This window comes from Oxyura jamaicensis, chromosome 2, assembly GCF_011077185.1.
Source record: "Oxyura jamaicensis isolate SHBP4307 breed ruddy duck chromosome 2, BPBGC_Ojam_1.0, whole genome shotgun sequence".
NCBI classification, from domain to species: Eukaryota; Metazoa; Chordata; class Aves; order Anseriformes; family Anatidae; genus Oxyura; species Oxyura jamaicensis.
In genome coordinates, this window is record NC_048894.1 from 58,403,022 (window position 1) to 58,427,573 (window position 24,552).

Genomic DNA, 24,552 nt, shown 5'->3' on the forward strand with positions numbered 1-24,552 from the left:
ATGCTTCAAGGTATCGGGGGATGTTAGAAGGTCAGTAATGCTTCGGTGTCTGCTAGGGCAGCAGCAGACCTCAGGCCCATGTGGTCGCCCTTCTGTGATAGATAAAGAATTGCGGGCCTGGTTCTGTATTGTACATTCATATGAGTGAGTGGTACAATTAAAACTAGCAATTCTGTAGTAATTAGCAGAATTAGGTTAGTGTCAAATCAATGTAAAGGAATTCAGAATCTGGCTCTTCAAGATTCTTTTTTTTTTCTACTTCCATGATTTCACTTGTTTAATATTGCATCAACTTAGTTTTTCAGCACTGTGTTTCTTTCAAGTTGCTTCCACCTCTAGGGTTTGCCTGAGGCATTATTCTTCTAATCAGGCTTCTTATGGTGCAACAGAAAGATTTTTTTTTTTTCCTTTTCTTGACGTGAAAAAGAAAAGCTAATGCCCATGAACACCTACAGATACATGGCTGCTGCAAGTTTCTCTTGTGTTGCTAGTTTTAATTAAAGGTTGATGTGTAACATTTTTTATTAAATGTGAATGGAAAAATTTGTCAAAGACTCATCTGTAAGAGGTAATAGAATGACGCACAGGTCAGAAATCTACTGATAATTGTCTGTAATTAGCAGGATTAGTCAGTATAGACTATGAACCTTTCCCCCACCCACCCCACCAAATGCTTTTCTAACAGAGTTGTCTTGAAGAGCTGGTGGACATGCTATTTGTGGAGGAAAAGCAAATGTGACACACATTCTTTTATTCCTACTGAATTATCACTGTGCAAGGAAAGAGGAATTGTCATGTTATTGCCACAGCAGACTTCAAAATAGTTTTAAAACTATTTTTCTTATGGTGAGTGAAATCAAATGCTTAAGGAAAAAGGCAGGCTACTTTCCCAAGGTTCATTTAGCAAAGGTTCCCATTTTGCTCTTCTCAGATCTTTACTGCTTAATTATTACAGCTTCTAAAAAATTGAAGGAGGTGATTTTAAGCATTTTTAGACAGGGTTGCAGTTAGTCGTTTGTCTGTAGACAGAGTTCAATTCACTGGTTGCTCGCTACTGCCAGTCATGTTGTTACAACTCATTTAGCAGGAATTACAAAAAGTAGTAATCAAAGGGTAAATTTTGAGTAGGATTTCTTGCTGTTTTTTTTTTTTTTTTTTTTTTTTCTCTGAGGACTAATATGGGGCTTGTCACCATTCAACATCTTCAACTGTGTGAAAGTAAATGCAGTTAATGTTACTGAAAGAATCTACAAATGAGATGAGATCTCTTAAGAACAAATAATGTTGAGGACACAACTTAGAGGCATATTGCATTTAGCTGTTTTTCTTCCAAATGCCCATATCCGTTAGGGTAAAGGAATGAAAGCCATGCTTAGAGTGAAGGATGCATCCTAGAAGTCTTTCTCCAACTTTTTCCTTCCCCAAATATCAGAGTGCAGCCCTTAGTCCAATTATTAATACATGTTATAGAGTATGATCAAGTTAGGGTAAAGAACTAAACTCTAAATGTTAGTTTATTGCTGGAAAAAATCCTTCCCTATGAAGGGAGAAACCTTCCACAAACCCTATCTGTTTACCAAAAAGAAAGATAGAGGAGTGATTTATGGTTTGGAGTTCCATGCGAGAGAAGTGCTAAGTCCTAAAGCAGTCACTAATGCCATGGATAAAAGCATAGCCAGAGACTGAGGCTTGATGCCAAACCAAATCTTAAGGATTTAGGCAACGGTTGCTGGACTTAATAAGGAGCAAACAGGTGATACTTAACAGCCTGATGAATTTTTTTTTTTAAAAAAAAAAAAAACACCACAGGTTTGATTATCCAGTGGTGCCTTGCAGTCTTTTGAGTCTCAGCTGTCCAGGTTATGCATTGCTATTGGCCTCCTAGAAAGAAGCAAACATGATTTAATACTTTGAAGATGGATCACCACCTTCCTCTGTGGGATGATGGGAGATGTTTGGTCTCAGTCTTAAAATGCTGAAGATCAGAGCATACCAGGCCCATTTGCACAAACAGTTCAGACGCTATATTCAGCCCGCTTGTGTGGAGCAGATGGAAGAGATCTTCAGTTGAAAAAATATTATCATAGGATAGTTAAGATTGCAAGGGACCTCAGGAGGTCTCTAGTCCAATCTCCTGCTCAAAGCAGGGTCACCTAGCTCACACCAGTTTACTCATGGCTTTATTCAGTCTGGTCTTGAAAGCCTGCAAGGACAGAGTCTGCACAGACTTTCTGGGCATCCTGTTCCAATGCGAGACTGACCTCATGTTGAAAAAAAGTGGTGAAAACTTCCCTATATTTGGTCTGAGTCTGCCACATTTTAGTTTGTGCCTGTTGTCTCTTTTCTTCCCACCGGTTACCACTGTCAAGCCTGGCTACATTGTCTTGGTTGGAGGCTGGTGACTTATGTGTGTTTATGGGCATATAACATGAAGACTTCCTCGTACTTTCCATGGACAGCAGTTTATGGGCCACCTTAGCAAATGGGACGCTAGGCTGGGTGGATCACCATATATTTACTGGTATCTGTTGCTGAACTAACATAGAAGGGGAAAATGTTGGTCCTAATTTGGGTATCTGAAACTGCTGCATAGCATTTAAAACCAAATGTACATGGTATTTTCATTACTATGTGAATAATAGGCAAACTCTGATTATTATTATTTTTAAGGTGTTGCAGAATATATTTTAGGCGTAAAACCTACTTTTTAGTATTTTGGGATCTTACTAAAGGAGACCATCTGGGAAGCTGACTAATTTACAGCAGTAGACTCAATGCTAAAGACCTGTGAGGTTGCACAATGCAAGATAGAAACTGCTCTTTTAAAAACAAGCTGTTTTGTTAGCAGCAAGGACCAGATTTTCTGGAAAGGTGAAAGATGCTAGGAGTATTTCATTCTTTTCTGGTGAGCTGAGAGTTGTAAGGGCCCTAGGGCATCTTGTGTCAGATATTGCTATTTATGATCTGGGAAAATGATATGTGGTAGTGGCCCTTCAGGTACTTTATTTGCATTTTGCAAATAGGTTTTCTTTTTCATGGAGTTTAACTTGGGAGAAAAGGAAATCAAAGATTCAATTTCTTTACTTTAATTCCCCAAGAAGGAAAATGTATTTTGTAAACTAATTTGTTTTTGCTTTGGTTTGTCAATAAGGCAGATTTTGGCCTTTTCTGGAGAATCTAGGAAAAAAATAAAGTCGGGTTTTTTGCATTTAGGTAAGGATAGGCTGAGCTACAAATCTGAAGCTCTAAATACAACTGTTTGGAATAATGTTGTATATGCTGTGCTTCACGCCAGAGTTTCAGCACTATTTGGGTCTCAACTGCTTTTCTCCAGAAGGCCAGTACAATTTATGAAGGTAAGTTTATCGCACTTCACAGATGGGGATGCTGAGGCATAGGCAAGACTGAATGAATGATATCTTGCTGCTTCTCATTTCTCTAAATAAGTGTCTCTACAGAAAGTAATTTTTTCCAATAAATATTTAGAAAAAAAAAAAGCCAAAAAGAGAAGGTGAAGGAGGTCATGAGAGAGAAAGATGAGATGTTATGGAAAGTTAAGATACCTGTGGTAGGTCAGAAGGAATTAGTCTTTTGGGTGTGTTCTCTTTGTAGGCCACATGTACGTTTCAATGTAGAATCACTCAGGAATGGCAAAGTTGAAACAGGTTCTGCTGTCCTCACTTGAGCCCTAAGCAAATTTGAGGCTCTCTTTTATGACAGGGAGGGTAAAGAAATTCTATTATTGTATAATTTATTCACTGACAACTCTTTCTTCCAGCCCTCATTTGAGAAGGCCCAAGTCCCATGTTTGTTTCTGGTTATTATAGGCATTATTTGGGTTGTCTCATTCTCTCCAATATTGTTAACTGCTTTGGGAATCTGTTTACATTTTCAGCCCTGGTGAGACCTGATGACAGGGATTGGCATGAGCTCATAACGGAAAAATGAATGAAGTGATTGAGACATTAACCCACGATGCATGGCCAGCAGCAAGGCTGAGAGTTGATCTTTGCAGAAGAGCTGTCAGAAGCCACCCATCTTATGTGTCTTCACTTCCAAAGATACTTAGGGCTGACTTTGATGTCAGCACCCAGTGGAATTAGCAGCTGTATCCTTGAGTGTATTTAAGTTGCCCTTGGCGTAGGGCCCAAGGATTGTTGTTTATGCAAAGCAAAAATGGGAGCTTTAGCTTTGTTTGCAGATCATGCTTCTTGAGGACTGGTGACCCTTTCTCTGTAGGAGTTAGATATAAATGTTTTGAGACAAGTTTTCTTTTCTTTTTTTTTCCTTTTTTTTTTTTTTTTCCTCCAATACAGATGCGGTCATATTCCACTTAAAGCAAGCATTGTGTTATGAGAGGAAATGAGCAATACCAGACATATAAAGCCAGAAGTCCACTGTGTAAGGAGAATATCCAGCTGTTCAAACAAGGCAGCTTTAAGCCACTTCATTGTGTAGAAGAGACTAATCTGATTCTGATGTATTTCAGTGATCATCTCCGAAGGGTGGTTTTTGCAACTTCCAAAGAGAATTGTATGCTATCTATTTAATAACGAGGTACTGTAACACCTTGTCATTAGGTAACATACCCTCATGTAATGTAGTGTTACAAGGTGAATGTACAAAAATATACTATATTTAAATAAGGGGCAGCTTCAATAAACCTGTGAGAATAGAGAAAAGGGTTTATACCTTGCCTTTTCTGCTTAGCCTCTCACAGAATCACAGAAAGGCTGAGGTTGGAAGGCACCTCTGGAGGTCATCAGTTCCAACCCCCCTTCTCAAGTACGGCCACCTAAAGCAGGTTGCCCAGGGCTACTGGGCACTCCAGGTGTAACCTCATCAGTGCTGAACAGAGGGGAAGGGTCTCCCTTAACCTGATGTCAGCCATCCTCCCGATGCACCCAAGATACCAGTAGCCCTCTTTGTGGCAAGGGCATGCTGCTGGCTCATGCAGTCAGTCAAAAGCCACTTCGTCCTGTCTTTAATGCATTGTCCAACAGGGAAAAGATCTGGAAAGCTAGAAACCGAATATCATCCTAAAAGAAAGCCTGAACAGATGTTATAGGATTTACCTATAAATACAAGAAGTTTAATATATAATTTATATAATACAAATATAAATACAAATTTAATATATATAATATATAATTTAAATATAATAATTTTACCTATAAAATAAATACAAAGTAAGGGAAACAAACCTCATTAAAAATGCTGTAGCAAAGTGTTAGAAACTTCATGGAAAGATAGCCTCAGGGATAAAGATATTCAGAAGAACTGCAGTTATTAAAAGGGAGCATAATAAAAGTACAGCAAACAGCTACCCTAATAAGGAGCAATGAGATACTTAAAAGACCTTTAAAAAAAGGGGGGGGAGGGGAAATCATAGAAAACATGGAAGCAAAACTGCATGGTTCAATAATACGAAAAAAATAACAAGTAGAGATAAATAAAAATGTGGTAAAGTGGAAGCAGTATGAAGCTGTGTAGCCTTTGATTGCTCTGTAGAAGGCTTCCACCTTTTTCTTAATCACTACACTTTGGATTTCGTGTTTATTATAACACAAGCTGAAAGAGTGAACAAAAAACAGAAGACCAAGCACCTGATTCTTCGCTTGTGATACTTTTTATTGGGGGTACTCCAGTTTTGACTATTTAAGCAAATTAATTTTTATATACATTGTATTTAGAATATCAATTTGAATTCTTATAGCAGAACTGATATAAAAGTCTTTACTGATGCTCCTGTTTCATTGTGAGAAGTGTTGTTTGATAAAGGTTAAATTAGATTAAATTGAGAGTTCCTTGGAATAAGCCTGTGTAAAAATAATAAAACATCATTCAGTTAGCTTACCTAAGAAAACAGAAAAATTGCTCAAACTGCTTGATGTCACCCCAAAATACAATTCTCTTTTTTTTTGGCTGCATAAGGACAAATTGGCAGTAGTTAGTCCAAATGGCAGTCATAGTGGCAGTTTTAGGCCAGACAGAATAATGCTGTCTCAGAAGAGCCCCTGTGTGGGGTTTGGCAGTAGTGGGTTTGGCAGCACCAGACAGTTGTGGATTGCAGGTTTACAGCTCAGAGGTGCACTTTGAGCTTTCCCCCTAAGCCTCATAGTTTTAGTGGAAACTGTCATGCCAAACCAGCAAGAGCTGGCAGGAAGGTATAAGCCAGCAAACAGACATGAAGTTTGCAGTGGTATCCTGCTTGGGAAAGACAGACAAATAGGATTACCATCGATTTGGCAGCGCGTTTAGTAGCAGGGTATCTTTCCTGCATTTATCAATGTGATAATTTCCATGCTTATCTCTGTGTTCTTGTTCCAACACCATCACGTCCTTTCTGCTTTTCCCATGTGTGTGTATTTCCCCCCATTACTGTTTAATAAATGTGCATTTGTCACTTTAGTGACAAAGGACAGCTTTAGTCTCCTTTCCACTGAGACTTGTCTAAAAGAAGTCAGGAGCGAGGGTGCTGACCTGAACTTTGCCAGGATAGAGTGGATAGAAATATTTTATCTATAAAACTTCAGGCTGTCAGCTTTCTGCCAGAGGGCAAAGATGCCTACTCAGAGATAAAGTGCCCCTACTCAACCTTTTAGATCTTCTGCTTACCAAGCAGCATATTTGACCCTGTAATGTCATGGCTTCCCATGGCCTCTGGGAGCCTTTCTGAAACAGAGTGTATGCTGTAGGGATGTATATACAGAGAAGCAGGTGCCATTGTAGCACAGGTACCAGAGCTTGCCTACTCTGTAAAAGATATTTCAGTACAGTATCTTAATTTCAGCGGGTTCTGAGAAAATGGGAAAACACGCTGCAGAGGCACCTCAGATCTTCAGCAGAGTCATGGAGAACACATCTCTCACTCCAGCAAACGTGGAAGATGCAAAATGGTTTTCTAATTATCTTCTCTTGCTTTTTCAAAATGCTTCAAGTTTCTCTAACTATTCATCATTTTGTCTGAGAAAATAAGTGACAATATAAATACAGCACAGCAACATTGCCTGTGAATATATCACTTTTGTTTACAAGGAGAACAAACAGAAATGTTGCTCAAAATCCTCTGTATGATTTTAAAATGGCTTGTGAGTAGGATAATAAAGTCACAGATTTCATATACATGTTCATATATTCACAAATCTTGTACAAGAGAAGTTGTACTTTATTAGGTATTGCTTTCCCGTTTCCTTTAGGATTCAATATTACTGTAGTTCATAGAAGCCATATCAACTTCAATAAGAGGAGCTGTGAGAAATGCCAGAGCTCATATTTCCTGCACTTTTTAATCTTAAAGAGCAAAGAGGTCACCTTCCTCCCTTTCTGGAACATTCCTGTTGAGGTACGTATCACACTGGGTATGGGTTCTTTCAGCATTTTTGGTTCCCTGTGGATATTGTTTTGGCACGTGCCTTTGTTCCAGCTTCGTTGTTGGTATCGCTGTTGGTAAGTTTTCCAAGACAACAGCCACTGAGCACAGCAGCTGTCAGATCAAGCAAGGGGATGGAGGACATTTCAATAAAGAAGTCAATGGTATCTATTTTGGGAAGTTTACCAAAGTGGCCATGCTAAGGTAGCAACAGTGCTGAGCTCTACCTATTTAATCCTGTATTTGGTCTAGGTTATCATAAGGCTTTCAATGGGATTGCTGTTGCTTGTTCGTGTTTTAAAAGTAAGTATTGGTTATGTCAGTCTTGATTCTGTAAATGCCTTTTGTTACTGCTTGCCCACAGTCACTAACGAGGTGGATTGTAGTGGTCATAAATTCCACTCCCTTTTATCTGGCTTTCTTTCGGGATTAAGAGATTTTTTTTTAATTTTTATTATTTTTATTTTTTGTGGAGCCAGTTGAGTTTTCAGGTGGAACACTTTCCCACTGGCAAATATTAATTTGCCAGCACTGAAATATTCAAACGTTGTGTTACTCTGGCAAAACATTTGACAGAAACCAGGGAGGGAGGCTGTGCAGCCCACGTGGTTTCCTACCAGCCTGCAGGCCTTGGGCTCCCTGGAAAGGCCTCCCTGCCTAAACAAACAGATAACCCGCTGCTGACTTACAGCCTCCCTGGACCAACTCCCCGAGTTCCTGATTGTCCTGACAAATCCTGGGGCTAAAGAAACAGCCCTGTTTGTGAGGCCTAGGAGAGGCTGGCTTGTTCAACCTAGCAGGTAAAGACCAGGAGATGACCTGTTTGCCACTCATGAACACATCAGGGTGGGTATAATTGCCACACTTGGAGAAGAGCTACTTTAGGTGTTGACACAAGGACAAAAAGCTTTGAGTACATTTAGACATGGAAAAGAGAAAAGGAGGAGAATTAGCAAGAGCTTTCAAGGGGGAGTAGTGATCCAAGAGAACAAATGGTTTTTAAGATGGAATGTGATAGGTGTATGAAGGGGATTATGTGGTCTGATTGGGATAACCGGGGGCTGGATGCAATCATCCAGAAAAATCTCTTCTAGGTATATCTCTTGGGATTATTTTTTATTTCACTCCGGAGACATAGTGGGTTGGGGAAAAATGAATATTTCAGAACTACTGCTTCTTGCAATTTTTACTACTTATGTCCTGCGTTCAGATGATTTCCCTTTGTCCTCATTCTGCCCACAGAGGAAGAGAAATGGAGTTTTCACGGAGGCAGGATAACATTTTACAGCCTGATTTAAACTCCAGTGACACCAGGAAAGGGTTTGTCTCTCTCAGGCTCTTCTTGTTCTCCATTGGTTGCATCTAGTTTTTGTACTTAACAATGCAAGGCCAGGAATAGAAATAATGTGCAGCATAACCTCTCTCTAGGTGGTTAATACTCCTAGGTAATGTATATTCCTCCAGATCCCAGCTTTCTTTAGGCTCTACGGAAGCTTCTCTTATACACGTATTTTAGGCCGTGGTTAAGCATGTACTTTTTAAATCCAACATAAATCCACAGTGCTGCAAAGAGGTCTCCTGCACGATCCTTGCCTGACTGCTTGTTCCCACCCTGTAACTTTTGCCTTTGTGACATTTGTGTGGCTATGCAGTCAGACCAGCCAGGGAACTAGCTTGCTGAAAAGCAACTCAAACCATAAAGGTTGTTTTCTGCTGGATGTTTTCCATCCTGGCTTGTTGTGCAGCTGTGTGAATGCCCAAAGGGAAAGGATAGGAATGACTGTAGGAAGGCAGAGGTGTGGAGAAGGCTGGGCTATGCTGTTAGCAGCAATCTGGGTTTGTCTCATGACCTTAAAAGCGACTGAGCTGCGATGAAGATCGAGGCAGGCAAAGCAGAAGGGATGACAGAAATGGAGGAAGGGTTCACCTTTCCCTTGTCAGCAAGGGAGCTATTTGTAACTCAAGGTGCTGACTCTTACCAGGAGACAGGAAACTCCAGCCCCATGCAGTGCGCCTGCTACTTTACAGCTGTTGTGATCTGTGGCTAACCAGAGAGGCATTGTTAGCCCCAGAATCGGGATTTCTGTTGAGAAAAAGCATTAAAGGCCATTAAGCATTACAGAAGAAATATTCTTTGACTTAAAAGTAGGTGTCAGATGATTGAATAGGAAAGCTGTGGTTACCTGCTCCTTTTCTTGGGTCTAGAAATTGCGTCCCAGTAATGAGGCATTTGTCTAATGTAGGTATAAGTTCTTTATAAGAAAATCCATATGGATACTGCTGTGTGTGTGGTGCTGAAAGAGTTAAGAGGAAACTGTCTTCATCTCTGCTCAGCCTAGCAGCACCTAGTTCAAAAGATAAAAGCACCCCTCAGCGTGAACAGGCTGTGAAATGTATTTGAAAATAAATTCTTTAATGCCAATTGTCATTACGAATTTATTTTCAAATACGTTTTGCAGTTTGCTCATGCTGAGAGGTCCTTTTATCTTTGGAACTTCCAGACGGTGGGGCTGAACAAAATAGGTAGCTTTTCTCTTAAATAAAGTGGAAAATATTGGAGCAAGATTATATCTGTCAAAAATTATAATATTTATATGTATTTCTCATCAAACTCAAATTCCCCAGGGACTTTCAGATTCACATGAGGTCTCTGAGTCCTAGGTTTTGTGTCTGGGTATTCAATTGCTTTAATGGAATACTGTGTTGTTTGCATTTGCCGTACTGACACTGTGTTCCACTTGGTCACATACATAAAAGATGGTCTAAAGCCTTTTACAAGGATGATTCTTTAGGTAACGCGTTGAGTCAATGTGTCACGGCTCAGCCCTGACATTTGGGTTCAAACTGGGCAGTCCTGGCTACGTCTGTTAGGACTTCTTAGCAAGCTCTCCATCAGGCATTAAGCACTATAGATAGCTATAACATTCTCAGACGTGGAATGTAGTTCTGTAGATTTTCCCTATTTCTGCATATTTTTTTTTTGGAAAGTATCAGTAGCTTAACATACTTAAAATCCTATGAATCCTGTCCACGTTGAAAAGTTATGAATCCATTTTTTCTTCCCCAGAATTACCAGAGGATACACAACATCCCAGACAGTTTTCAGCAATTTTATAGAGCAAGAGAGTACTGAAGCAAAAGCTGCTTGCAGCATTGACTTGTAGAGGGCCCCAACGTAGCTGCTTCACCTAGTTCATGGACGTTGGTGAGAGTACTGGAATCCCCCATGAAGTTAGGTTTGTCATACAAATTGGTTTAACTCTTAGATATATATATATATATATTTTCTTGCAGCTCCCTAGAAAGACTTTCTTGTCTATATGTGAACCTGTGCTTTTTGGGCCAAAAGCATGGATACCATTCTAGTTTTACTGAATCTGTTCTTAGCATGGCTAGAGGGAAATTTGTCACATAATTTTCCAAAATTATGATCAAAGAAAATTCTTGAAACTTGAGACATTCATTGGGAAATATCCCAAAACAAGAAAAAAACAAAGGGTCATAAGGACTTCAGGATCTGACTCCTTGACAAGTCACAGGTATGTGTTAATGGCACCAATATTTGAACAGAAATAGACATTTGTCTTGGGCAAACAGGACAGATTAGGCAGTATTATTTCTTATCTAACAACAAGTGCTTTATAAATGTCACATTTTCTACAATATCGTGTGGTGGGACTTATGACACCATTCCTTCAGTATTTTTTATTATTATTATTATTTTTTTTTTAATGATTTTTTTTCTGTGACAATATACCTACAATAAGGTTTTTTCAGCATTCCAGAGTGAAGTCTGCCATATACCTGTAACAGTCCAATGAAGATTTTTCTTCTGATTTCTGATACTGTGCTGACCTCTAGAGATGCCAACCATGGAAACCATTCTGGAATTGGAACTGAAGGTTTAGATACAGTCCTTTTGGGGTGGTTTTAGAGCTCTAAAAGTCTGATTTAAATCTCCATAAAGTGTACTTTGAAATAATCCCACATTATTGGTTTCATGAAGTGTGTCCTGAACACAGACACTGTCATGAAACTCAGGGTTTGGTCTGATAGTACATTTGTAAGCAGATGCAAGTGCTCCCAAAAGGAGCAGTCCTGCTTCCCATTTCCCACCATCAAAGGCATTTTCTAAACCTTCCTTAGAACAAAGCCATCTGATCTTCTGTCTAGATAATTCAGGGAACTGAACAGGTAAGACTGCCAGTGCCAGCAGAGAGCACATGGGTCAGACGTGGAGACAGTAACTGCCGGACAGGGCAGCTGCCAGCCATGAAGTTGCTGTAGCTGCAGTCAAATTGCATGCTCCATCAAGCAAATATAACCAACGGGTAGGTTTCAGGATAAGATGGTTTTCTTGCTCTTGTTGATTTGCTTTCAACACCATAGATGTGTTGTTCATATAAAGTTGCCCATTAAAAACCACTGCTCTAGATCCTTGTGGATCAGAGGCCTTGCATCTAGAAAAACACGGTTTTTAGTGGCATTCTGGAAGCAAATTCTGTAATTAATGTAAAGGGAAATATAAAGGAAAAATGCTCTGGTGATATGCTGGGACATTTGTAGTTATTATCTGATGTTATAAGCTAAGGATTTATCCAAAGTATTGGGGACTTTCAGCCCTTTCCCTTTCAGGTTGATGTGAAACTGTTTTGTCTCTTTTTTTTTCTGAGTCTCCAGTTCACTCCCTGTTTTGATCTCCTGAAGGTGCCCAAATCCCACTCTTTACTCTTGATGTTAGACTCTTTTTGAAAGACCATCTCATGGATATTTTGGAAAAACTAAGTAATGTGAACCAGATGAATTTTATTATCAAGTCAGAGATGCACTGATATGTCTTTTGTATCCATCAGCAGATATCCAGCTTTCTGTTGTCCCAGTGTCCTGCTCTACCCAGCTAAAGTCAACAAGGAATGAGGAGTCTAACCAATGAAGAGGACATTATAGCAACAGACCAGTGGGTACCAAGAGATGTGTTGGTAATGATTTTGGAAGTACAACAGCAGGAATTAATAAAGTGAGTGTGATGAGGACAACAGGGGAGTAAGTGAGAGCCCACCCAGGGCAGATGTGGGAATGGACATCACCATTAGCCATATGGAAATAGGAGGATATGAAGAGATTAGGAAGGACTAAAAACCTATCCCCTGACATGTGTTTTCACAGCTAGTGGGAACCATGCAAGGAATAAGGTACAGCTTAAGAGCTCTTCTTACAGCTAACAGGGACTCTGAAAGGGAAAGCAAACATTTTTCCTTTTTTTTTTTTTTTTTTTTTTTTTTCTCTCCAGCAAAAACCTCTTGCTGTATTGAATTGGGTATTTCTGGATGTGACAGAATGGAATGCATTTGTATCTCTCAGGAGCAATGATAATAAACTCCTGAGTGAAAACAATTTAATGAATATGGTATGGGATTTTCCTGTGTCAGTGCCATGCCATTTGTGGGGAAGGGCCATGAAGGAATGTAGCACATTAGCTTCCCAGAGAGGTGATGTGGGATGGCTATTACTTTTGAAAACCTTGTTTCCTTGTTTCTTATCACAAACCTGGTTTAGTCAGAGGTAGGAGTTACCAGCAGAAAGGATGCCTGAACAGTAAGTATTGCTGTGATTCCTATCATAAGATGTGAATTTCAAGCACTAACAGCAAATGGGTGGACCTGGGACACAGATAACAGCAGATGTCCTGAGAGAGAGCTACTGCAAATAGTCCTTTCAAATTTTCTCTGTGGGACAGTTGACTCATGCTCATTTACTTTGTTCTATTGTTTTGAATAGGAATTTTCTTTTAAAACACTGTGTCATGGCGGTTGTCAAATGGTTAAAGATGTCATTGCTTTGTAGGGAGCCAACTGCATTTGGGTCTGCATCACAGGCAGGCATGCACAATGCTTGAGGATTTTAGCCCAAAGCCCTGGTGAAGGGTGGGAGAGTTGTGCAATTCTGTTCCAAGAAAACATGAACACAGAGGCTTAGTAAAGATAAATCAGTGTTGGGAAAAAAATTAGGAAGGAACTAAAAACTTTTTTGGTTGCTCAAAAACACTGACTATTGTAATGCCACCAAGTTATATGAGTCTGAAAATGAACTATTTTTTTTTCCTAGTATATTACAAACTTTGCAATAAGAGAAACAGCAGGGCTTTTTATTTGTTTGATTAATCCCTCAGAATAATAATCAAGTTCAGTGGTGAGGTTGACAAGCTGAAGGGCAAGGATGCCACCCAGAGGGATCTTGGCAGGTTGGAGAGGTGGGCCCATGTGAACCCCATGAATACAGGCTGGGTCAAGAATGGATTGAGAGCAGCTCTGAGGAGAAGGACTTGGGGATACTGGTTAATGAGAAACTCAACTTGAGCTGGCAATATGTGCTTGCAGCCCAGAAAACCCTCTGTATGCTGGGCCACATCAAAAGAAGTGTGGGCCAGCAGTTCAAGGGAGGTGATTCCTCCTCTCTACCCCAGCCTTGTGAGACCCCATCTGGAGCACTGCATTCAGCTCTGGGGCCCCCAGCACAAGAAGAGCATGGACCTGGTGTAGTGAGTCCAGAGGAGGGCCACAAAGATGATCAGAGGGCTGGAGCACCCCTCTGATGAAGACAGGCTGAGGGAGTTGGGGTTGTTCAGCCTGTCAAAGAGAAGGCCCCAGGGAGGCCTTAGAGCAGTCTGCCAGTTCCTAAAGGGGGTCTACAGGAATGCTGGGAGGGACTCTGTCAGGGAGTGCAGTGATAAGACAAGGGGGAATGGTTTTAAACTAAAAGGGGGGAGATTTAGATTAGATATAAGAAATAAATTCTTCACTCAGAGGTTGGTGAGGCACTGGCACTGGTTGCACAAAGGAGCTGTGGGTGCCCCATCCCTGGAAGCATTCAGGGCCAGGTTTGCTTTGGGCAACCTGGTCTGGTGGAAGGTGTCCTCCCCCATGGTGGGGGGGTGGAACAGGATGGTCTTTAAGGCTCACTTCCAACCCAAACCATTCTGAATCAAGAACCATGTTGCATATAAACACTGGTCAAATTTACCATGATCTTTTTACTGGCAAATCTAACTACTTCTACCAGATTATAAGCAATTAACAATTAAAAACAAACAAGCAATAAAAAAAATAATAATTAAAAAAAAATAAAAAAAGTTTACAGGGCAATTCCTTCCAGAGCTATAGCCATGTAGTCCAGCAGAGAGGGGGAGAAATGAGCCAGCAGAATTACTATTTACAGTAAAAACATTAGTTAGGAACTTGTCTTGTAGTTCCTTTTCTGTATTTTTTCTAGTGCTGGAAACTGTGGGGACGTCTTACCCCAAACAATGATTTCTGCATAAGCCTGGAGGAACTGTTCCAGTGGATGCCTTTTTATGCCCCCTTCCGTGACTATGGTCACAACTGAAGGGCTGTGGTTGTCTGCAGAGAGCACTGATCTTGTTCCCAGGAAGTCTGCCCCCTCTTCCTAGCTTTCTGTCTGTTCTGCTGCTCGGCATTAAGCAGCTCACTTACCTTCTGTTTCTCCTCATACCCTTTATGCATCTGTCTCTTCATATGCCGATTCTGCTGGGACCAGCCCTGTTTCTTTCGATGTGACTGCAGAGCGCCAAGGGCAAGGAGGCATCTGGTTTCAGCTGGGGCTTTTTGGGTCACTGATTCCCAAACTGAGGTATGAGGGCCTGCAAGTGAGTCTGGGAGCTCACTGTAGACAGTCTGCAGATCTCCTTGGCCCCATGTCAAAATCCTCAAATGTTGACAGGGCTGATTGCTATTTGCTAAATGGCAGGAAAAAAGCCAGAGAAAGCTGGTCTAGGTGAATGCTGTCCTGTGAGCAGTAACAGCATTAGAAGGCAAAGACTTGGACTATTACATCTGAAAGAACAGTGTATGATTTTCTGATCTGGCATGTACAGCTTTTGTCAGATCCTTCATTATAGTGTCTGTAGTTGCTAAATTTAAACTGTTTACTTTAAATTGGATTATTTTTCCATTTAAACAAAAGGCACAATTGCTTTCATTCTCCAAAGCCAAACCCTCAAAAATCTGACTCCTTTTCAGGCCACAAAGCAGTATGGATTATTATTACTATTATTTTATTTTCAGCAAAACTGAGTTTTTCTTGCATTCCTGTCCTATTGTGAACTAATGAATTTCTCTCTGGCCATGACAACAATCTGTAGCCATAGTCTTACAGATGCATTTGCACTGGGGTATTAAATTGTCTATATTAATGGGAAATCTTCGTTGAAACAGGTTTCTGCCTGAAAAGATTATTCTCCTTAAGAAATGTGAATTATTCAAAGATGCAGTTTCAGTTTCTAGCAGTCCCACCTGCCATTCAGGAAGTGTCTGTTTTCAGAAGGAATTCCTAGGGGGGAGGAAATTCCCCACAGATTAGGGAGGATTTTTTTTTGTATAAGACTATTTTGATTTGTATAAGGGACTAACAGGATATTTTTCATGTCACTGGAGAACTTCCAGCTGAACAGATATTTTTCTTTTGGGGCTGCTTAACTTGAAGGCATTCTTGTCCCGAAGTAGAGTTCCCAGGAATTGTCACCACTAAGGCTATTTCTTAATGGTGTAACTTTCCCAAACTTGCATATAGAAAGCAAGAAGAATGAACAATCATAAGCTAGAGTAAACCCTCACTTACCCCTGTGCTTGGCACATCCATTAACTTAAATATGCAAATTAAAAAGTGAGGACACAGTTCAGCTCCCATTAGCTGTAGCAGGTCTGAGGGGCAGATGCTGTTGGGTCATGCTGCCCAAAGCCCAGGTCCCCACAGTGTATGTGGTAGCAGGACCGCTGGACTGTGAGAGCACGTAGAGGCTTCCTCTCTGCTCAGTCTTTCTATCTGAAAACACCTTCCAACTGCACTGGAAAAAAACAAAACAGTTTAGACTTCGGGAAATACGCTTCAATCAAAATCCAGAAGAGGGAGCCCTCCATCAAAATAAGGCTCTGATCTGGATCATGACCAAGATTCACAGAAGTTTCCACTTTCTCTTCCACCTGCTTATAAATCACTCAATGGAATTTCTAGCCTGTCTGCCTATTATTTAAAGACTAACAGCTCACAGTTCCTAGCTTTAAACAATATCATTCAATAGCTGACATGCATGTGTGAGATTTTTTAAAGCTCTGGCTGGACATATCAGATCTGGAACTTGGTCCCTATAAAAGAAGGGCTTCCATTATCCTGCGAGGCAAAACATCTTTTTGTCCCATGCTCTGTTTATTGTAAACCAAGCCCTGACTTTGACTCAGTGCAAAGCTTTCCTTTGCTTTAAGGAAGCCTGCAGTCATCAGCCTTATTCCTGCTTGGCTGAAGCCAGGGAAGTTTGATGGAAGGAGCGGGCCCTTTAGGATAACACACTGTGTTTATTGCAGGAATCTCCTTCAGATCCACAGCGCAAGTATTAGCTCTGAGCAAGACCAATCTATAAAATTGTGCAGCCAAATGACCTTTTTGGATAGTGTGTGCTATTTGTAAAGTGTTCTGTGCTTATTTAACCTACCCATGCAGCCCCAAAAGTCCAGAAGTGCTTATTACCTTAGTTGCATCAATTTCCAGCTGATGAAATTTTGGCACTGGACTGATACTCATTTGGATAACTGTAGGGTTTACTGCTTGTACTGTCACCCTGGGTGTACTGGAAAAGTTAGAGAATGTTTTGGGTCCATCCATCTGGTAACCAATAAAGAGTCCTCTGTCACCGGTTGTTTCTAGTTTTGTGGTTACTGTTGTTGCTTTTTTATTTATTTTCCCACTTGATGAGAGTCTCGTATTTGGGGTATGAGGTTCATATGCTTCCTGCCCTTTCACTTAGCTAAAGTATCTTCTAATAATAATAAAAAAAATAATCCTCAGACAAAAGCTAAGGCAAACAGGCCCTCGCTTTCTCATCTCAAATATGTTTTCAGTCCCTTCTGTCCTTTTCCAGTGCCTCCCATAGTCCAAGGTAAATTCTAGATGTCAAAATCCCTTTGGGGCTTATTTTGTAAACATCTAGGTATAGCTGAGAGTAGCTCCAGGGTTTGTGTAATTCTCTCATGTTACTGCAGTGCTCCTGCAGACTTGATTCCAGTGTGACTCTAAGGCACGAATTTTGCTTAGGAGTAAATCCCTTTAGCTTTCTCTTGAATGCTCCTGAGAGAAGATGTGATGGTGATACTGCCCAATAGGACAGGATTGGAGGAAACAGCACTAGGAGGTGATTAGGCAGGAACAAGAGGAACCATGACTGTGGATTCAGTGGCTAAACTCTATTTTACAGAGGCCCTGAACAACTTTGTTCTTCCTCCTTTTTCTCTTCCTTTTTTTTTTTTTTTTTATTTTTCCCAGCATGAGTTTGAGCAAAGCATGCAGCTTTTCATATACCTTCCCAGAGTTGTTACCCTAGCTATCTGGACTATGTCCTCACTCTAATTTGTCCCTTGTTGTACATTTGAATTAATACCACCCAGCACTGGATAGCCGTTCTAGTCATAGCTATAAAGTGAAATTTATTAATATGGTATACGTTATATGGAAAAATCTAATTAAAATTAAGGAATCATCTGGGTTCTTGGAAATTAAGCTTTCAGTGAAATTGTTACCCTGTCTAATCTCCATGTGGTGAATGCTAGCTGCCAGTGTTTTGTGCTTACACAGTACTTGTTCGTACTGTATTGAAGAAGACGCTAAGGTAAGCATGCTTAAAGCACAGGATGTGTGTTTCCTTGAGCTAGAAATATGCATGTGTTTTATTTCAGAGCTGTGTGCTGCGATCATCCGTTTTGGAAAAGTCTTTTGAGTATATTTTGAGGATGGCAGGCACTGTGGCTAATTGGGTAAGTTATGGCCATCCTGAGGTCTGTATGTTATTCGTGGGAAGGCAGTAGTGGAAAAGTTACTTTTCTTGTCCTCCTGCCAAAACACAAGGTTAGACAGGCAAATTGCCTTCCCCTTGGGTGTAAGTGCTGGAAGGTGAGATCAGGCTGTCAGATTACTTTCTGTTGGAAGGTGAAACTATATTGGTAAATTAGATACATTCCTGCTGCTGGAAGGAGTGCTTGAATGGGAACACCAGCACCCCGATCCTGTGTTTCTGTTGGGCATGCTTGCTGCCAGCCAGCAGGTAGATGGACAGTGGACAGTGTAATGGGCTACAAGTAGAGCTCTGCCTTCCAGGCTAGAGCAGCATAATAAGAAAGGCCACGAATCCAGCACTTCCACGCTGACATTTGTTTTTTTAATAAAGCACAGTGTAATTAAAAAAGACTCTAAATCAAATCAGTTCTGTAACAGAGCTCACAGGATGACTGCAGTTAATGCCCTTAAAATAACCCAGTAATAAATGAAAAAGTCTCCTACTGCCCAAAGACAACCAGTTAACTTCCTTTTATGAAACTGTAGGTCTTTTTATTAGGCTACAAAACTGTTTCAAACAAATGAGAACCAAATGTGTAAAAAAATGCGTTTTTTTTTTTTTTTTTTTTTTTTTTTTTAAACTCTCATACCAAAATAGCGTAAGCCATAGGGTTCTTGAAGTGAAGATCTGCCTCAGTCTCTCCCACAGGCTGGCTTGTGCTTTTGAGAGTGAATACAGGGCACATCTATTGAGCAAAGCGCTGCATTGCTCTGTTAGATAGAGGATCTATACAGTAACTGTACTGGAGAGATTAAGAAGCCATTCAGTAGAGAACTATTCAGAGTACCGAACCCCGAGATATGTAAAGCATTATGCAACTCAGATTGGCACGTTGTGTTCTTCAGCCCAAAATAGTTGCTATTGTGGAGACAGCCTATTTTAATATTCACATTCAAAAGCTTTCAACATGTACTGAACCTATGCCCTGTCTTGTAATAGTATTCATTCTAGTGTTAAACAGACATGAAGCCAAAAACAGCCCTGCTATAAATGAGTGCATCTCCTATTGAGATCAATAAGAATTGCACTTGCTTACACCAGGGCTGAATTTTTGCCTGTAAATTACAAACAGTTCCACTGTGGATGGAAAAATTATTAACCTTCTGTGAACATAAACTCGGTGTGTCATCTGTAGGGTTTTACTTTTCAATGATTACTTCCTAACTGGAGAACAATTACATTTCAAGTGGGAAATGTTTTAGTAACAGATCTCTGTGTACCACCTGAACATGCTTATGTCTTGGCCTGAGTGAAAACAATTCACATATAATGGTTGTAGTCCAGGCACTTAGGTCTTGAATTTTGATAAGCTCCTTGGACAGACTTCAGGGTAGGCTGTTTTGTTCAAGAGAGAGCAGTAAGTGAGACTTCAATAAGACATGTTATTATGTGGAACAAACTTTAATAAGCAAAATACATGTCCTGCTCTATTGTGTGTATCAGAGTCTTGTCCGGTGAGTTGCTGAAGCTTCCCTTTGAACACTACCTCTTCTCGCTCATGTTTCAGTCAAAGGTTAAATTCCTGCTCATGTATTTACCTCAACTTGCAGATCATACATGATGCTGAGACCCATTAAGATACATAAGTTGTCTTACCTCCTTGTGAAGCGAAGAAGATTCAGGCTCCTGAATGTTCTTGCTGCTTCATCTGGGCCTCACTGAATTTTGGAACTGGCATAAGTTAAGTTAGCAAATTTTAAATTTCCCTCTACATCACTGCCGCCTGTGAAATTTTTGCCATGTGTTTCACGGGGAGAGAGCTCTTGGAGGATGAATAGCCATGGAAATTTCAGAGGAAACAATCTCATTTGTTAAAGATATCAGGCAACAGTCACACAGAGAGTGAATGGTCCAGAGAAACTTTTCTTTTGCTCCTCATGCTACAAATGTAAGCAAGCATTGTGAAGTCTATGGCAAAAGCAAGCTGACACACAGAAGATGACATACTATCTTGAAAATGAGAGTAATTACAGAACACAATACTGCATTTGAGAAAGAAAAAAGATCTTGAAGTTAAATCGTGTAGAACAATGCATATCTTTCAGAGGTTACGCACAGATCCTTAATTTGAAATGTTTTCTTGAGTGCTTAATTGTGCTCAAGTAAGCACCCTCACTACAGTTGCTTCTTAGAATCATAGAAGAAGTATAGATTATATATTTCACCTTGTTTTCTATGAAATGATGTATGACATTTGGTCATAGCATTGTGTTCTCAGGATAAATTATAAAGTACTTAAATGTATTTCATTACACATTATACTTCATCTTCAGGCAAAAATGTGTTTTGTCAAAATATTGATTTGTATTATCAGGGCATGTTGTATAAAATCCAAGACTGAATTTCATTTCAGGAAACTGTGCAATTTGTCTAACCATTCCAAGGAAAAAGGACATCAAATACATATGAGGAACTGTGCTGGTGAAATGAATTTTAATCATGTTTATCATCCTTCCAGATACACTGTACTATAGGATTTGATAAATTTCACTCCCTAGACCTCAGTCTGATCGCTGATGAGATAGGAATGTTACAACGTCCCAGTGGCATCGAGCTGGATTCCTGTTCTTAATAGGGTGCTGATAATATAGACACTGGTAATTTATCTGTTACTTAAGAAAAATTAAATCAGATTCCATGAAAGAAGGCCAACCAAATAAATGAATATAGGTGAGAATTAATGTAAACGTATGGAGAATATAAGAAGTGTCTAGAGTTTTTTAAGGACTAATGTAAGTATTTGAAGGATTGTTTTTTCTTTCCATCTTGTTAAAATTGAGAGTCATGAAAACACTGAGCTTTTATTTTTTTATCTTATTTTATTTTATTTTCCTGCAGATATTCTGTGTGACCTTGAATGGGGATTATTCTGCCCTGGAAGTCAATGGGCTGCATTCTTCAAATAGAAGCGGACTGAAACTGCATCCTTCCTGTACTTCCCCTCTCTTCACTTGTAAAAAGAGGCACTCCTGCCTCCTCGGGGTGCAGCAAAGCTAAATCACCTGGCATTTGCAAATATTCCAGTATTGAAAAATAGCTTCTTCTTGCATCTGCTGAGACTTTCAAGAGCAAGTGCTTTGCTCTGGCTGTGGGTTACCCACCAGAGGGCAACAACACTCTCACACATAAAAATGATGCATACACTACTTGATCCAATACTTGCTGAAAGCAAGAGGAATCCTTGCTTTGGCCTTTATAGGTCTGTAAAAATGCAGATTTTTTACTATATTTCAGTATTAGCCTTGAAATGAAATGGTGGAGTGTTAGCGCTCCCAAGGTACTGTTGGCAGCTAGCCTAAGAAAAAAGCTTCAAGACCTTTTAGTACTGGCCAGAAACACAATAGCAGTTTTTATTTTGTTTGCAGCTGATACAGTGCTAATATTCTTAACAGCTGTGATTATCTGTAGTGCTTTGACTGTTGCATGACTTAGGTTAACTTTCATCACTTTATTTATTTGATATGCAACCAAAGGTGTTTGAGGTGCTTGCTACAGGATATGGGAAAGAAAGATGTGCAGTGGATCTTGACCTCAAAGAAGTCAGTGACATCATTTTATTTGATTTTCATAAGATCAGGACCCTGCCTGAGCTTTCCTCTAAAGGCTCTGGCTGTCAGGGTCCTGTGGATACTAGGATGTCTTATTGGCCCTGACCAGCTTCTCCTAAATGCTCTGTCCATGGGCCCAAGAGCTCCGTTTCAGCTCTAAACTATGCTGTGGGCATATGTATCTCTGACCTTGCTTCCAGACAGGCCCACTTTTGAGTCCTGTCTCCAGTTCTGCCTCTGGCCCTTGTCTGCTAGAGGGCCCTTGGACCCAGCTGATTATTTTGCCTTGTCTGGGAATGTAGATGGGACCCATTGTCCTCACCATCCAGCTCTGTGCTGTGTTCAGACCCTGTGCGACTGCACCCTGCAGGTGGAAGCATGGCCTGTGCTGGGTCACCCAGCGCTTCTGGCTCGTCCCTATGTGGCACAGCTCTGCTTGTTCCGTTCCCTGATGCTACCCCTGCAGCAACAGAATTTATGTCCTGTGAGAAATCCCCGATGAGAAATTCCATCAAATTTTTAGAGCATTAAGAGTGAGGCAGGGGGGTGTAATAAATCTTTGAAGGGTCACAGGTCTCTGTTATGTAAAGATGTGTAAACCTGAAAATAGAAATATTTGTACACAGCTTAACCAATAGACAGTGCAGGTCTTGGACCCGTAAGAAGCCTGCTTTTAGATATCCAGATCTACTGAAGAAAATGTTAGTCCTCAGCCTTTCAGAGAACAACTTAAAAAATTCACAAAGAACTATAGAGGTAAAAAGAATAAGAGTTCAAGAAATATCCAAACAATCCCACTATCTTTACCGTGCATGGAACTTAGGGAATTGGGTGTCTTTTAAACTAATTTCATCATTTATTGTAGTTTAATTCCTGATGTTTGGATGCCTGTGATTAGCCAGACACTGGAGATGACAGAGTGGTATTTTTTGTTCATTGTGAAGCGAAAATGGAAAACTTCAGACAGTTTTCTATTCAGCTTTCCCCTCCAAGCACTGAAACAACAAACACATAGAAACAGTGGTATGCAAATTTGAGATTCTCTTGGTGGAGTAACAGCACTCCACAGAATACTTACCTGTATTATAGCATCATGAAGGTTGGAAAATACCTCCAGGATCGTCTAGTCCTACTGTTCCCCTTCCTCCACTATCACCCACTAAACCATGTCCCTAAGCACCATGTTGAACCTCTCCTTGAACACCCCCAGGGACAGTGACACCACCATTTCTCTGAGCAACCTGTTCCAATACCTGACTGCTCTTTCTGAGAAGAAGTGTCTCCTCATTTCTAGCCTGAATGTGCACTGGTGCAACTTGAGGCCATTCCCTCTAGTCCTATCACTAGTTACCTGTGAGAAGGGTCCAACCCCCAGTTCCCAACACTTTCCTTTCAGGTAGCTGTAGAGAGCAATAAGGTCTCCCCTGAGCCTCCTCTTCCCCAGACTAAACAACCTCAGTTCCCTCAGCTGCCCCTCACAGGACTCACAAGTTCCAGGCCCTTCACCACCTTGATAGCCCTTCCCTGGACACACACCAGAGCCTCCATGTCCTTCTTGTAGTGAGGGGCCCAAAGATGAACACAGCACTCGAGGTGCAGCCTCACCAGAGCAGAGTACAGGGGGACAACCACCCCCCTGCTCCTGCTGGCTATGCTATTCCTGATACAAGCCAGGATGCCATTGGCCTTCTTGGCCACCTGGGTACACTGCCAGCTCATGTTCAGGTGAGCATCAATCAGCACCCTCAGATCCTTTTTCTCTGCACAGCTTTCCAGCCACTCTGCCCCAAGCCTGTAGTGCTGCATGGGGTTGTTGTGACCAAAGTGCAGGATCTGGCACTTAGCCATGCTGAACCTCATCCCATTGGCCTCTGCCCATTGATCCAACCTGTCCAGGTTCCTCTGCAGGGCCTTCCTACCCTCAGGCAGATAGACACTTGCCCCCTAACTTGGTGTCATCTGCAAACTTACTGAGAGTGCACTCAATTCCCTCATCCAAGTCATCAGTAAAGATATGAAAGAAGATGGCCCCGGACACCAACCCTTGGGAAACACCACTGGTGACCAGTCGCCAGCTGGATTTCACACCATTCACCATCACTCTCTGGGCCTGGCTGTCCAGGCGGTTTTAACCCAGCAAAGAGTGTGCCTGTCCAAGCCATGGGCTGCCAGCTTCTCCAGGAGAATGCTGTGGGAGACTGTGTCAAAAGCCTTGCTGAAGTCTAGGTAGCCTTTCCCTCATCCACCAGGCAGGTCACCTGGTCATAGAAGAAGATGAGGTTGGTCAGGCAGGAGCTGCCTTTCATTGAACCCATGCTGACTGGGCCTGATCCCCTGGTTGTCTCGCATATGGTGTGTGAGAGCAATTGCATTGGATTGTGTATTGTCTCTCTTTTCTCTAATTTTTGGTTAAGAAATATTACCCTTAGATTGACTTGGAATTTCTTTTGTATGTTGTTAATACAAGATGTGACTACAGACAAAAAAAACCTGGACTGAGTAGATGCTAACTTCTTTGTAAGCCTGTGGGTCCTGTATCCCATTGGTGACATGGAAGTGCTTTGTGGAATTTGGGTATGTTTCTGGATGATCCCTGCACGGGGATCAAAAAAAAGAAAAAAAAAAGAAAAAAAAAAGAATAATAATAATAATAATAATAATAATAAAAAGCTTTGTATTTTTGCGTTGCAGTGGGAGAAATGTCATTTTTTTGTTAGTTGTAGGGAGAGACTTTT

The 24,552-nt window shown here is 40.8% G+C and overlaps 2 long non-coding RNA genes across 5 annotated transcripts; both read left to right on the forward strand.

Annotated features, from left to right (window-relative positions):
* Positions 1-5,390: 5,390 nt before the first annotated feature.
* On the forward strand, positions 5,391-23,380 carry LOC118163081. 4 transcript variants are annotated; one of them, XR_004748836.1, is made up of 3 exons: positions 5,391-7,345; positions 12,226-12,389; positions 18,112-21,096. It is a non-coding gene; the product is annotated as an uncharacterized LOC118163081 (long non-coding RNA). The 4 variants fall into 4 exon arrangements; XR_004748835.1 differs by having other exon boundaries at positions 12,229-12,389; XR_004748832.1 differs by lacking the exon at positions 5,391-7,345 and adding an exon at positions 21,108-23,380 and having other exon boundaries at positions 11,330-12,389; positions 18,112-18,189.
* On the forward strand, positions 10,515-11,098 carry LOC118163082. The gene is made up of 2 exons (XR_004748837.1): positions 10,515-10,563; positions 10,667-11,098. It is a non-coding gene; the product is annotated as an uncharacterized LOC118163082 (long non-coding RNA).
* Positions 23,381-24,552: the final 1,172 nt, after the last annotated feature.